The sequence below is a fragment of the Micropterus dolomieu genome, linkage group LG20 (assembly GCF_021292245.1).
Source record: "Micropterus dolomieu isolate WLL.071019.BEF.003 ecotype Adirondacks linkage group LG20, ASM2129224v1, whole genome shotgun sequence".
NCBI lineage: Eukaryota > Metazoa > Chordata > Actinopteri > Centrarchiformes > Centrarchidae > Micropterus > Micropterus dolomieu.
In genome coordinates, this window is record NC_060169.1 from 4,575,727 (window position 1) to 4,589,026 (window position 13,300).

The following is a 13,300-nucleotide window of genomic DNA, read 5'->3' on the forward strand; positions in this document are numbered from 1 at the left end:
ATAATTGACACCAAATGTCGCCTCCAGTGGCAGTGGCGTTACAGTACCTGAGGCACAGTTATTCCCATCTTGCGTAATTTGGTGAACACAAACAAAGTCGGCAAATGAGAGTCCCACTTCATAGAGCTGTCAGTTACAGGATATGAGTGCTCAACCCTGTCATGCTTGAGGAATTTTAGTATATTTCAATGTAGCGTTCTCCTTAACTTATTCTGCACAACAGCACACATTAAATCAAATGCCTGAACTGGCGGTTTTATCAAGACTGTTTCTTTGGTAGTGAGTGGGAAGTCTGATGTTGGAGTCCGCTGTCCGAGGTTTGTTCCAAGTTTTCATTCTGCAGTTTTGTGCCAGAAACTATGTGTAACAGCCACTTAAGCACATATTTGTATTTGGTACATTTTGTTATTACAACAGTGTTTGTATTCCTTGATTATTTTATATGGACTAGGTTATGATCATGTTTATATTCCTATTATTTTGTAAGTGCTAGAATGCAGGTCCATATATTATATACACTTACGATACTTATGCAGACTAACTAACTGGCCTAGGAACTTGGAGCATGGTGAAACAGCCACTAGATGCCCCTGGAGAGAATCGCAATTAGCAGTCCAACAGTGAAACTAGTTCTTGTAAAGATAAAATAATACTATGTTCACTGCTTTACTGGAGCTGTTTTGTGATGAAGCTGTAGCAGAGACGACAGCAGTGATGCACACTACAAGTTGACGCGTTTTAATGTGGAAGTTGAAGGCTACAGGAGCTTACCAACTCGTTGTATTCAGCTGTGGTTTATATTTGCAGTTGGAGGGAGTAATGGAGATGGTGAGAGCATAGAAGAGCAAAAGAGCAAGAGATGTAAATGCTAAAAACGAGTGACAGCCACTGGTTTATTTCCTGCTCCTGTGAGTGTTAAAATGGCTCTTTCTGTCTATTTCTGGATGGTTCTTGACTGATGGAGCATAGCAGGTCTAGAAATAAGCCCCTGCTACTTGGTTCTGAGGGATGCATACTGTGCATGCATGATACTGAAATCTTTTCTTGTTGTTAAACTGTTGAAGCTGCTGGAGATAATGTGGACACAGTGTTTACATGTGGTCAATATATAACCCAGTGCCCAGTACATCACCAGCAGCTGTATTTCATTTAAGGATATCAGTAAAGAATAAACTAAGCTGTTTTGTTTCTAGCTTTGGTTGAGATTTGTTGACATAGAAATATTTATACTGTGATGTTCAAGCCCACTAAAATCACATATTTGAATCCAGTTAATAGTTGCTGTGTATTTAAAGCATAATATTATTTATTTTACTGTCGCACCTGAATGCCGTTGTTTCAGTAAAGAAAATAAACCAATACCCTTTTCTGTACTTCGCTTAATATATGTTTAAACACTCTTTTCTATAAAAACAATCAATAAAATGAGCTCATGTGCTTCTGTTGTATAGTTGTTGTTTTTTTAACCTTTATTTATTCAGAGGAGCTTCACTCTCTCTTTCGCAGGAAGGCCCTGATTACATTCACACCTGGAAGCTGCCCAGTACAACCGCAGCCTTGCTCAAGGGCACCTCAGTGGTGGTAAATGAGCAAGCACTGCTTGGTTTACTTTTCCACACCTAGAATTTATCCTGCCGGTCCAGGGATTGAACCGGCGACCTCCCAGTCACAAGCTCGCTTCTCTTCCTTTGGGCCACCACTGACCTTTGCTTAAATTAATAATAATGAATAAATTACTCCAAAAATACACAAAATTAAGAGCGATTCAATTAAGAATATTTAGAATTTGATCAAGAATTCTGTGCCAAGTTTTGAATTTTTGTTTGCTTTCCGCTACAGACACAGTTATAAGTGTACACAAAAAGTGTTGAGACTTGATACCCAGTCCTTCAGATTATGCCACAAACTTCATATTTGAGTAACAAAAAGAGCTGATGTTTCAGTGAAGTGAAGAATTCTTTGAAAAAAGCAGGATATTGTGTTAGCTTGAAGGTCACAGCACAGCGTGGTTGCCATTTTTTATGCAATGTCTCCCCAAAAGCTGCTATAGATTTGCATGCAGAACCACTGAGAACAGGATTACTTGTTCCCAGGGAATACCATCCACAAACACTAATTAGCTGTAAGCTCAGAGTATTGTCTGCAGGGAGAAAGGAAGGATGTGTCCTCAGTTGGTGGGTGGCATCTGGTGTGAGACGAGATGAATTTGGGCGATCCCATCATGTGAAGTGAAATTTATAGCTCTTAGCAAAGTCAGAACACGGTGCACAAAAACACATTTCACTCAGTTCAGTTGTTGGTGCCTTTTCTCTGTGGGAAATTGAATAATTCGGTAAATAAAGTTTGGTTCAATCAGGGGTAGTGGAGTAGCTTTGAAGATTGATTGACCCCTTTGAGAGCTGGACAGGCGCTCAGACTGAACTGGTTGATTGGACGTTGCAAGTACAGCTCCACTGGTATCGCTGTTTGAGATTCAGAAGAAAGTACTGAGTACTTAAGCAAGAAAATTGTTACAGTAATATAGACATACAAGTGCATAAAGTGCAAGAACATGAAGTGTGAAGCACTGTACCGTAAAAAACAAACACACATATAATTGCTAATATTTATTTAGAAAAAGCTGAAATGGGGCTTTGGGAGCTTTTGGGAACCTGGAGGTGTTTTTTTTTTTTTTTTATACATCCGCCAGAGATGCAGCAACATGGGCATCCCATTGGACTCCTATTTCTTTCTTTCCACATTTAAAATGCAACTCCAATAAATTCTGATTTATGAGAAGATCTGTATCTGTGTATCTATAAACCAATAACTAATGCCAGCCAATTAAAATATCATAATAAAACTTGATAATGTAAATGTGTAGCAGTTTTTGAGCAGTGGATGGACCTGTATTCACATGCACTGTGCATCTAGGCTTGCTGCAGTCAAGGGCCCACTAGTTAATTGTCTGATTTTCACATTATTCTGCTGCTGCAGTTGTGTGGTTCACTTGGTTCAAAAGGGTAAATGATTGCTCCCCATTGTCTTGCCTTTTTTCTCATCATTCAGACAGAAATGGGCGCTTATCTGTAGAGACTAAAGACGTCACTACATTAAAACTACCAGACTCTTAAGTTAACAAGTTGCAAATAAAAAGAAGTCCCACTGGAAAATAAATGTTTTGTACAAATCATTTTGTCTGCCTTGAAGGCAAAACACCAACCTTAAGAACGGTTTTCTGCCAACAAGGGAATTAAAAGATCAGTCTGGGAGCGGAGGCAGGCAGGTAGGTGAGATCAGGTTTCCTGGAGACATGGTGTTAATTCCCACAGGGCTCTCTGCGTTAGCACTTCCCTGTGCTAATACTGTACACAGAGCGAGGATGGTAGCCAGGTTGAAGCCTGGGAATTATGATCCCAGTACTTACCTTGATATCTGTAATGAAATATGACATTGAAGTGCATTTTTTAATTTTATTTTTTACGATTACCTTTTGTGCTTAAATGGTGGCGCGCACTTGTTAGCATAAATGTCACTGACATGGAGTGCAGAATCTGTAAATGAAAGATTAGGTGTACAGGAGGCTCAACAAATGGCTTCATCTGAAATTCAAGCCTCTATTCCTTTAAATAGACTGCAGAGGAGCATTCAGCAGGTGCAACATCAAGTGCAGTAAAAAGATGTAAAATGAGAAAACACCATGCTCCTGTACTACAGCAATGCTCCTGTATCTCATACCACCAATATGGCTGGGACAAAACCTCACTGAAATGGCTGCATGCAATGATAGAAATAGTTAACATGTACTGTCTGGAGCTGGACAGATGAACTGATGTATGAAAATGTCCAAATTGGGCCCAATTAGCCATTTTCCCTCCCCGGTGTCTTGTGACTCGGTGTTACAAGGTCTCAGGTGTGAATGGGGAGCAAGTGTGTTAAATTTGGTGTTATCGCTCTCACACTCCCTCATACTGGTCAGTTCAACATGGCACCTCATGAAAAGAAAATGAATTGTTGCTCTACGTAAAAATGGTCTAGGCTATAAAAAGATTGCCAAGACCCTGAAACTGAGCTGCAGCACGGTGGCCAAGACCATACAGCGGTTCAACAGGATAGGTTCCACTCAGAACAGGCCTCGCCATTGTCGACCAAAGAAGTTGCTGCAGAGTTTTAAGGGGGGGGGGTCAGCCCGTCAGTGCTCAGACCATATGCTGCACACTGCATATAATTGGTCTACATGGCTGTCGTCCCAGAAGGAAGCCTCTTCTAAAGATGTTTCACAAGACAGCCCGCAAACAGTTTACTGAAGACAAGCAGACTAAGGACATGGATTACTGGAACCATGTACTGTGGTCTGATGAGACCAAGATAAACGTATTTGGTTCAGATGGTATCAAGCGTGTGTGGTAACCAAGTGAGTTTCTCTTGCCTACAGTCAAGCATGGTGGTGGGAGTATCATTGTCTGGGGCTGCCGGCATTGGGGAGCTACAGTTCATTGAGGGAACCATGAATGCCAACATGTACTGTGACATTCTGAAGCAAAACATGATCCCCCTCCCTTCAGAAACTGGGCCGCAGGGCAGTATTCAAACATGATAATGACCCCAAACATACTTCCAAGACAACTACTGCCTTGCTAAAGAAGCTGAGGGTAAAGGTGATGGACCGGCCAAACATGTCTCCAGACCTAAACCCTATTGAGCATCTGTGGAAGGTGGAGGAGACACTTTAGGCATTTTCACTTAGGGCTGTACTCATTTTTCCAGCGGTTTAGACATTAGGTGGGAAGCAAATTTACACTGTTATACAAGCTGTACTCTCACTACTTTACATTGTAGTGTCATTTCTTCAGTCACATGAAAAGATATGATCACATATTTACAACAATGTGAGGGATGTTCTCAATTTTGTGAGACACTGTATATTTAAAGCTCAGTTATTGATATCTGTATCAGCCTCAAAAACCCATTATTGGTTGGGGCTGACACACGTCACCTTTGTCTACCCGAGTCATGTTGATTGACACATTTTTAGAAACGGAAGCTTATTTGTTCAACTGCACCAGCTGGAGGTGAGGAGTGACCTTAGTCTGTCCCCCATCTTATTCATGGTGGACTGTTTTGCTGTACCGTTAGCATATTCATGTTTGGTATAGGTTAGTCCCAGCAGGGCGCAAATTGCTAACCCTGGCATTGTTATTTCCATTTTCTACCCATTGATCCTCCTCTCTACATACCAAACAGCATTATGATCTGTTACAACAGTCACGTTGCTCATGTAAAAGCAAGTAGTGAGTGTTAATGGATAAAACCTCTGTGCTCGACCCTGAGCATCCTCCACCTGCTTTGACAAGCGCTTAACTTTGAAGATTTAATATGAAGTCAAGGATCATTATTCTGGAGGCACAAATAAGCTACACAGCTGCAGCTGCAGCTTTGCTATCTTCATTGAATAAAGCAGCACATTTTCTCATACTGTAACCTTGATGTGTGACTGAAAGTATTTTTTGTTGTTCATTTCACAAAGCTTCAGGTGGCTTGTGTTTTTAATAACGGCCCGAAAGTCCCATCTCTTCGGTTATTAAGAAGGCTTCTTCTGTAAGCCTTCAGAGGGAAATAATAAGAGAAAAATAACATTCAAAGCTTCAGTGGTTTAAAATACTTGGCATTTTCTTGACTTTGTATGGCTGTAAATGTAGTCCGTATCGACACATTGAGATGTTGTTGATAATCTTGAAATTCTGAAGAAAAAAACGGCATCAGTTCAGTAAAACTTTCACAAGAACTTGCCTAAATGTATTTGGGCTGCTGTGAGCAGTCTTAAAAAAGTTTCTTGAAATGATTCTAATGTAAACTGGTTAAGTCTGATGACATCCTGCAAGCAGACAGAAAATAGGTCTCATGATTTACGACTCCTGTTATTCAAGTTGCAACCAACAACATCCAGCTCTGTCAGTGTTGCCTGGTGTACAATTATTGCATTTATATGATAATTTACCTGTTTGTCACAGTATCAGTTTTCACTATTATTTTCTGGTACTAATGAAATGTTATGGAACTGATTTGGAGCCAGCCAGACTTCCCATTGTACATTAACTGCTGTATGTCAATAATGTGTCAATGAAAACTGACCCTGCGTCTGTCTAATTGATGAAATCAGATCTCTGCTGAGATCTCATGAGAAAGCCACTCACATCCTTGTTTAAACTGAAAAATGAACTGAATTTCACAACTTTCATTTGGTGTGGTTTATGGTACAAAAATTGTATAACCTATTAGCACAATATATTCTCTTGTCCTCATAATAATCTCTGGCCTGTAGTCTGAGTCCATTGCAGTCAATTTGGTGAACCCATGGACGTATTGAGACATTTGGCACAGATTCATATCAGCTGCAAAGCAAACTCAGCTCTGTGTGTGTTGCAGTCTGGATTTAAATGCGCTGTAATTTGCCCTCAAATCTGATAATTTTGGAATCTGTGTACAAGTATTTGGTTTTTGGCACCTGGACCGGTCATAATGTCTAAACCACCTCCATGATTTTACAAAATACTGACTAATTTATCCCGGGATCTGTCTACCCGTCTGTCTTTTATAAAGAGAGTTGCCAAAATGTTGACAAAACACATGAGAAAGTTTGCATCTCAGTCTGGGGCTTTTGCATTTTACACCGCTGACTGGGGTTTGCTGAAAGCTACAAAAAAGCTATTGTGCTATTTTATTTTTGACACTGATTAGCCCTTAGTGGGGGCCATAGTTACAGGTGAATATTTGTGACTCACTCATGCATCATTTGCGGGGAACACTATTATTACTGTTGCAGTGTTAGAAAATTGAATGGTGTCTAAATGATTAGTCCCTGGGGGAAAATTTGTTTCTGACTATGAAAAAAGCATGGCTGCTTAAGAATGCAAACACAAAAACAAATAGTCACATATCTAATTAAAAATACAATGTCTGTTGACAATGGTTAATGCATCCTAACTATCTTCTATTCATACTGTCTACTGGATACACACACAGTGCATGTTAAGTGCTAATAATGCTAGTTGTGTAATTGAATATGCCAAAGGAGCTGGTAGTAGATACATTTCCTGCAGTATCAACCGCAAACATGCAAACCCTTTTCATACACAAAGCAGGCAAAGTCAAAAGCTTGTTACCCATTCCTTTGTGGATATTTGGCTTTTTTTGGAGCTGGGAGTTTGTAAGATGCGGCCATGTCAGGACAAGCGAAACGTGGAACAGCATTTGGTTGGTAGGTTAAATAACAAGTCAGGTGTTTTTGAGATTATAGTTTTACATGGAAGAACTATATTCTCACAGAGGTCATCTTTCCTACAAAACGTTACTTTACCTGATGCTGCTAAAAGGCACATGAGCCGAACACCCACCCCTCTGGGCTAACTACAAGCAGATGCTTGGCGTGTGAGGCTTCCTACTGGCTTGTGTTTATCTTCTTGAACACATTCCTTTTCACCTCCTCCATGTGTCTGCCCTGCTGTGGCTGTCTCTGTGCTAGATGTCTATACAGCTGGAGCCGAGAGCAGCGACTAGGCCCTTAGAGACTCGGAACGAGAGACTGTTTGGTGAGTTTCATTGGCCCCGGTTCTCGTGAACTCATGACAGCTGGAAATCATTCCCTTGTCACGTTGGCTTAAACAAAACTCAACGGGCCTTCAACGACTGAAGGCCCGTTGGGTCTGGACATCTTATCGAACTCCTCCCTAAGCTCCTGCTGTGGTTATAAGTCAGTGAGTTTGGGCTGGGAAGCTTTGTCTACAGCTCTGGCATTATGCCCTTCATGTGGCCGAGTTTAAAGTTTCTAGGCCTGTGGTTCTTTTCCACAGAGTCTGTTTCCATGTGTGATTACTGTAGAATATCATGGAGAGCCCATATAATCTGTGCATCCAGCTCTGCCATGTCATGAAGTACCTTTTAATGCAACTTAACCACATAATTTAAGGTACTCTGACGATGATTTCAGCTTTACGAAGACAAATAGTCTGCAAAGTCTTGGGGAAAACTGTGTCTTAGGGCACTTGTGCTGAATGAACACACATCATAAATGATTCAGAAACACATAAATATTATGTGTAGTGCTTCAGGACCACTGTGAAGGACTCCAGTGACCTTTTTAAAGATGCTTGCAGTCCTGAGCACATCCTCTCTTAAATGTTCACAGCTTTTCTTGCTTGGAATCAGTTGTGACTTCTCTCTGGGCGTTTACGTCAAGACCAAGTCATGCTTTCCAATCCAGGTCAGACTGCCAGGGGAGAAGTAGGGCAGCCAGTAAATTAAGATATTTGGATTAGACCACTTAAGCAGTGAAGCATATTTTTTTTATTCTTATGTGTCAGGCATGGAGTGAGTCACAGCTCACCATCTTTTGGATGCTGTTCTTGGGAGGGAATCCGGTGACGATCTGTGCATGACGATCCATTGAGTAGATACGCAGTAGATGGGTGTTGCACACTGTTATGCCTTCTTAGCACTTTGATGCACCTGAATGTAAGGCTGTCTGGAGAAAAGGTTAACTGTTTCTGCACAGACTGAACATTTCACATATTCATGTTAAATACATTTTTAAAGAATATTTTGTTTTGTGGTTTCCATCATCATGTCAATGCAGCAAATTATATAAATGTTTCTCAGTGGATCGGTTTTTATTGTTTGACCCATAAATCATCACAATTACCTTTTTACAAGATGATCGTCTGGATGTAGGAACAGTGAAATCTAGAATTCATTTTACTTTCTGTGTCCTACGTCTCCATCGGGAACCCAGCAATGTTGATTTCTTCTATTCTTGAAATGTAGGCCAGGCAGAGAGAGAGAAGGCAATGAAGACAATAGAGGCCCACATCTGCTGGCTCTACATAGGGATATATATATATAAAATCCTTATGTAATGGCACAGTACTACTGCTTTGGTTTGCATTGTATTTTTAGCAGGCTGACAACATGCAGGGATGACTATCACTCTTTGCCCGTCATGTGGCTCTGTTGTCAGTCTAACAGGGAGGTGGTACTGCAGAACCCTCCAACACTTTGCATCCATGGGACTGAAATAAATCTAGGTCGGCATTTTGTTGTTTTGTTAAAATTTTGTACCATGCAAGGAAATGCTGTATTATAATTTCACAAAATATTATGCCCTGATAAAACTTCTAAGTATTTTTTAATGGAAGTCTCCCTTTTTTCACAGGTGAGACCCTCTATAACTTTTTAATCCATGGAAACTGGTATACCGCTGCAACTCTAGTGAGGAGTTAACTGTACTTACTTTGTGTTCCATTAAACAAAATCCACGTCCATTTTATCATATGAATCTCATGCAAAATCCATCTGGTTCAATAAAGCAGCAGTCATTTGCAAGAAACAAGATATCCGCGGTACTGGGCGACACCCTGTGTAGTCCACCCCTCCTTTCATTATACATTGCTGATTATATACTTTGTTTTTTAATATGGACTGCATATGCTTTGAATATGTTTTAAATCAAGAACAACTGAACTTAAATTGGCTTAATAGTTGTATGTGGTTGTCCTACACTTGACATAAACAGCATATGTTGACCGCATTAGTTTCTGTCTTTCATCGTGCCCGTTTAATACAGGATTACGAGCACTCGCACTCACACTGACACAGAACTTTATCGATGTCTCACCTCTTCTTCAGGCTTTCTGTCAGCATGTCAGCCTTTCCAGACACATGCTCACATGCAGGCTTTTGATGGCGGAGGGTGTTGTTGGCACGTGTGAAGATGCAATATGAATGTGTGTGTTTGTCCCACCACTATGAGCTTCCCCCCACATATCATTTCCTATTTTACTTATGCTGCTTTCTTAATTTCTGTCTTTGGTAGAGAGCTATTCTGTCTCTCTTCCAAAAGCAGGGAAGATGTTGATGAAGGTTTGAATCAGGGTTGTTATTAAAAAAATCTGTATTTGTATAGCTATTTAAACCAGCTGCGTTTCGGTTTCCATTTGCACCAGTGCTGCGGTGGACCTGTTTTAATTTTGAAATGAGAGTGGACTCTCGTTGGTATTTTGTGTTCAATTCCCAAGTAAACATTTCTGAAAGAGAAGTGAGCACGTGTCCCACATCCTGTTCTCTGGGTGTTGCACCAATGTGTTGTAATGCGAGTGTCCCAGGAACATTTATGAGTCTGCTCTGCGTGTTGAACAGGAAGCTGAACGTAGAATGTGGCACAGGACTCAGGATGCTGATGTCTGGCTATTAGAGCTCCTGTTGTCACTCTTAGTTTAACCAATTATTCCCCAGCTGATAACCACAGGAGAGCTGCCAGCATTGAGGTAGTTTTAAGGCCTGAGGAATAGAAGGACCTAAGGCTGGGCGATATGATACAAAAGTGTTATCACGATAAAACATTTCATATAATTTGTTATCGATTAATTATTTCGAGAAATGCCAAACAATTATTTATTTTAAGTTTAAATGCTCCTGAGTGAAAGTTGATGAAATCAGATAGTTTTTAAACTAATCTTTATGGTCAGAACATGACAAAACACTTGTCAAACAGTGGATCACTTAACAAATCTGGGGTAGAACATTCAAAACAGTTAAAATGATAAAATCTTTTTTCAATAAATGTTCATGAGTAAAATTAAGTAAAGTTTTTTTTTCTGTCCCTTTTCCTCTACAAAATATAAACTTTAATAAGAAATTAAGTGCTGATTGGTTTGTGATTCACGTGAAGTGAATCAAACATTTATTGAACATATGTTATTTTGTTATTGAGGAAAAATTTATTGTATTGTTGTTTTATTACCCAGCCCTTGCAGGATCAGAGGACTTGGTCCACCTCACATCTTATGCCTTATCAGGGCTGACCAGACATCACTTGGCACAGAAAATTAGCTCATCTCATCAGCTTGTCACAGTGAGGAAGTGATGAGCCTAGAAGCATTTGTAATCTGAGTGCAAGAGCCAGAACACAGTGAACCAGCGTTTTCTCACCATCTGTCAATAGAAACACAAATCTCTCTTTGTTTGGATGTAAGCTTGGCTGATTGATCCTGCAAAGATAATTTCATCATACCAATAAACACCAAGCTTTAGTTAGATGTATGTAAATAAACCATTTTCTCAGCCAAAGGTTGTGTTTAAAACGGCTAACTATAGACAAAACCACTCATTACACAAAAAAACCCTGAAGCTGTTAGTGAAGGAAAATACAGAAACAAAAGGGATTCTGTTCAATCTGCTGCAGCCTGGAAGACGGGAGTTTCAGTCTTCATGATTTTATATCCAATATAATCGGCTGTTTTTATATTTATGCTTCTTCACAATCGGTACAGCAACATGTGTCGCAAAGACACTTTTAAATGTAATATTTTCAACATTGATCGAAGACCAAAATCACAATATGCAAATGGAGGAGACTCACTGTTAGAGGTCAGAATAGAGAAAGATTTTGTCTCTTTGATCTCGTCTTGACTTACACTAGTCTCTGATGGTGAGGAGACTAAAATGCGGTGGTTTATGTATGTGCAGTGGCAGCTGAGGTCTTGCTAACGTAGCATCACACAGACTGGAGTTGGCAGCTTTTTCACCTTTCCCCCTGAGCCAATGTGCTTAGACTAGCTAACACACCCTGCTAATTAAAGCTCTCCTCCCACGCCCTCTGACTGCATATGGTTGGAATCAGATACCATGTCCAGTTGAATTATTCAGAATTAAATTGAGCAGAAACACTGGATTACAAAAATCTGCTTTCAATGAAGTGACTATCTGGGTGAGAAATTGTTCACTGACTGTGACGCCAACTTGGGAGTGTTTTTTTTAAAAAAAAAAAAACAAAAAACAACTAAAATTGAACAGCTTTCACATCCTCTTTTTTTTCTATCTGTGCACAATTCTGTTTTATATGAAAAACCTTAAGACATGTTTGAATTGTGTCTAGTTTCTTACATTCAGTTTGTGTACTTGCTGTGCAGTTACACATTTCTCACACCTCCTGAGGTCAGCTGTCATGAACCCAATGTGTGTTTTTGCACGGCTGATCGGGAGAAGAGCGAGAGTGCTGGCAGGGGTAAAGTTTCATTTGAACCCACAGAGACAAACCTGTGTCCCAGAGGCTCGAGTGTCAAGAGGTTGAGTGATGAATCTGGTCACGAGGCACACTAAGACTTTACACCACCACACCCAGAGGCTGCCAAAAAGAAAAAGTCCATTGTAAAACAAAACTGGCTTACAGTATTTCTTTTGTTCTTCAGCACTTAACATTTTCTTAGACTTTTATGCAAATTGTAGACCTGCTTTACCAAGAAGAGATAAGAAGAATATTATGCAAAAACTGAAAGATGATTAGGTAAATGTGACTCATTTTTATATTTCATGTTTGAGTTGTGATCTTTCTTTGATCTAGCGAACTTGTGGGCAAAGTTATTAATGATCAGTGAGAAACACCACTGCCTGAAGCAGTACAAATGTCTGGTATCACTCTATTTATATGACATAGTATATTATAACTTATAACTCAATTTGTACCACTAAAGCTTATGTCAAGTTATAATATACTATAGGGGTGTGCCAGAAAATCGATACAGCAATATATCGTTATGCATTTTTCCGTAATGATTCCTCGCTTTTCAGCCAAAAACTCAGTAATTTTGCATTTTATGTGCCTTGTATAAAGAAATGTTTATTGTATTAATTTTTCATAGTTGTTCTAAGTTCTGTCATTTTAATTTACGGACGTGTGCTGCAGAAATGTGCTGTTTTCTAACAGTTTGGATTTGCAGCAAATAAATAGAGCAAACCTTTTTCACGGGCATTTTGTATTCATAGTTAGATATCTTGATGTGTCATTTTAAGATTGTCTAGCGATAAATCGATTTATTGCAGAATTGCTGTATCGTGAAATTATCGTTATCATGAACCGTGTATCGTTTAGTATCGTGAGGTACCATGCAATTCCTACCCCTAATTTACTGTAAGATTTAGTGGTACAAATTAAGAATTACATTGTGTATGTTATGCAAACTTGTCTTATCTTTTCGTATTTTAATCAAATTGCCGAATCGCCATTAAAAATTTAACTGAAGAGGCAAAAAGTACCTTTTAAAAGAAGGCTTTAACACAAATTTATTATACAACCATTTTGCCTCCAGCAGCTGCTCAATAGTTTCTCCTCACACAATCGATTTAGTTCTAAGTTGTCTTTGGCCCGAAACGTTACAGTAGTTTTGTCTCAGTCTCCTTTTTGTTTTCTTAAAATGGCATCGTGATCATGACACAGCAAACAATCAGTGGTCAATTGCAGAGCTGGATCAAAGTAACACAGCACTTTAAG

The 13,300-nt window shown here is 39.6% G+C and overlaps 1 protein-coding gene across 2 annotated transcripts in view; it reads left to right on the top strand.

The window, feature by feature from the left end:
* LOC123958557 (C-myc promoter-binding protein-like) overlaps positions 1 to 13,300 on the top strand; it is a 158,167-nt gene that overhangs the window by 1,698 nt on the left and 143,169 nt on the right. The window lies entirely within an intron of this gene.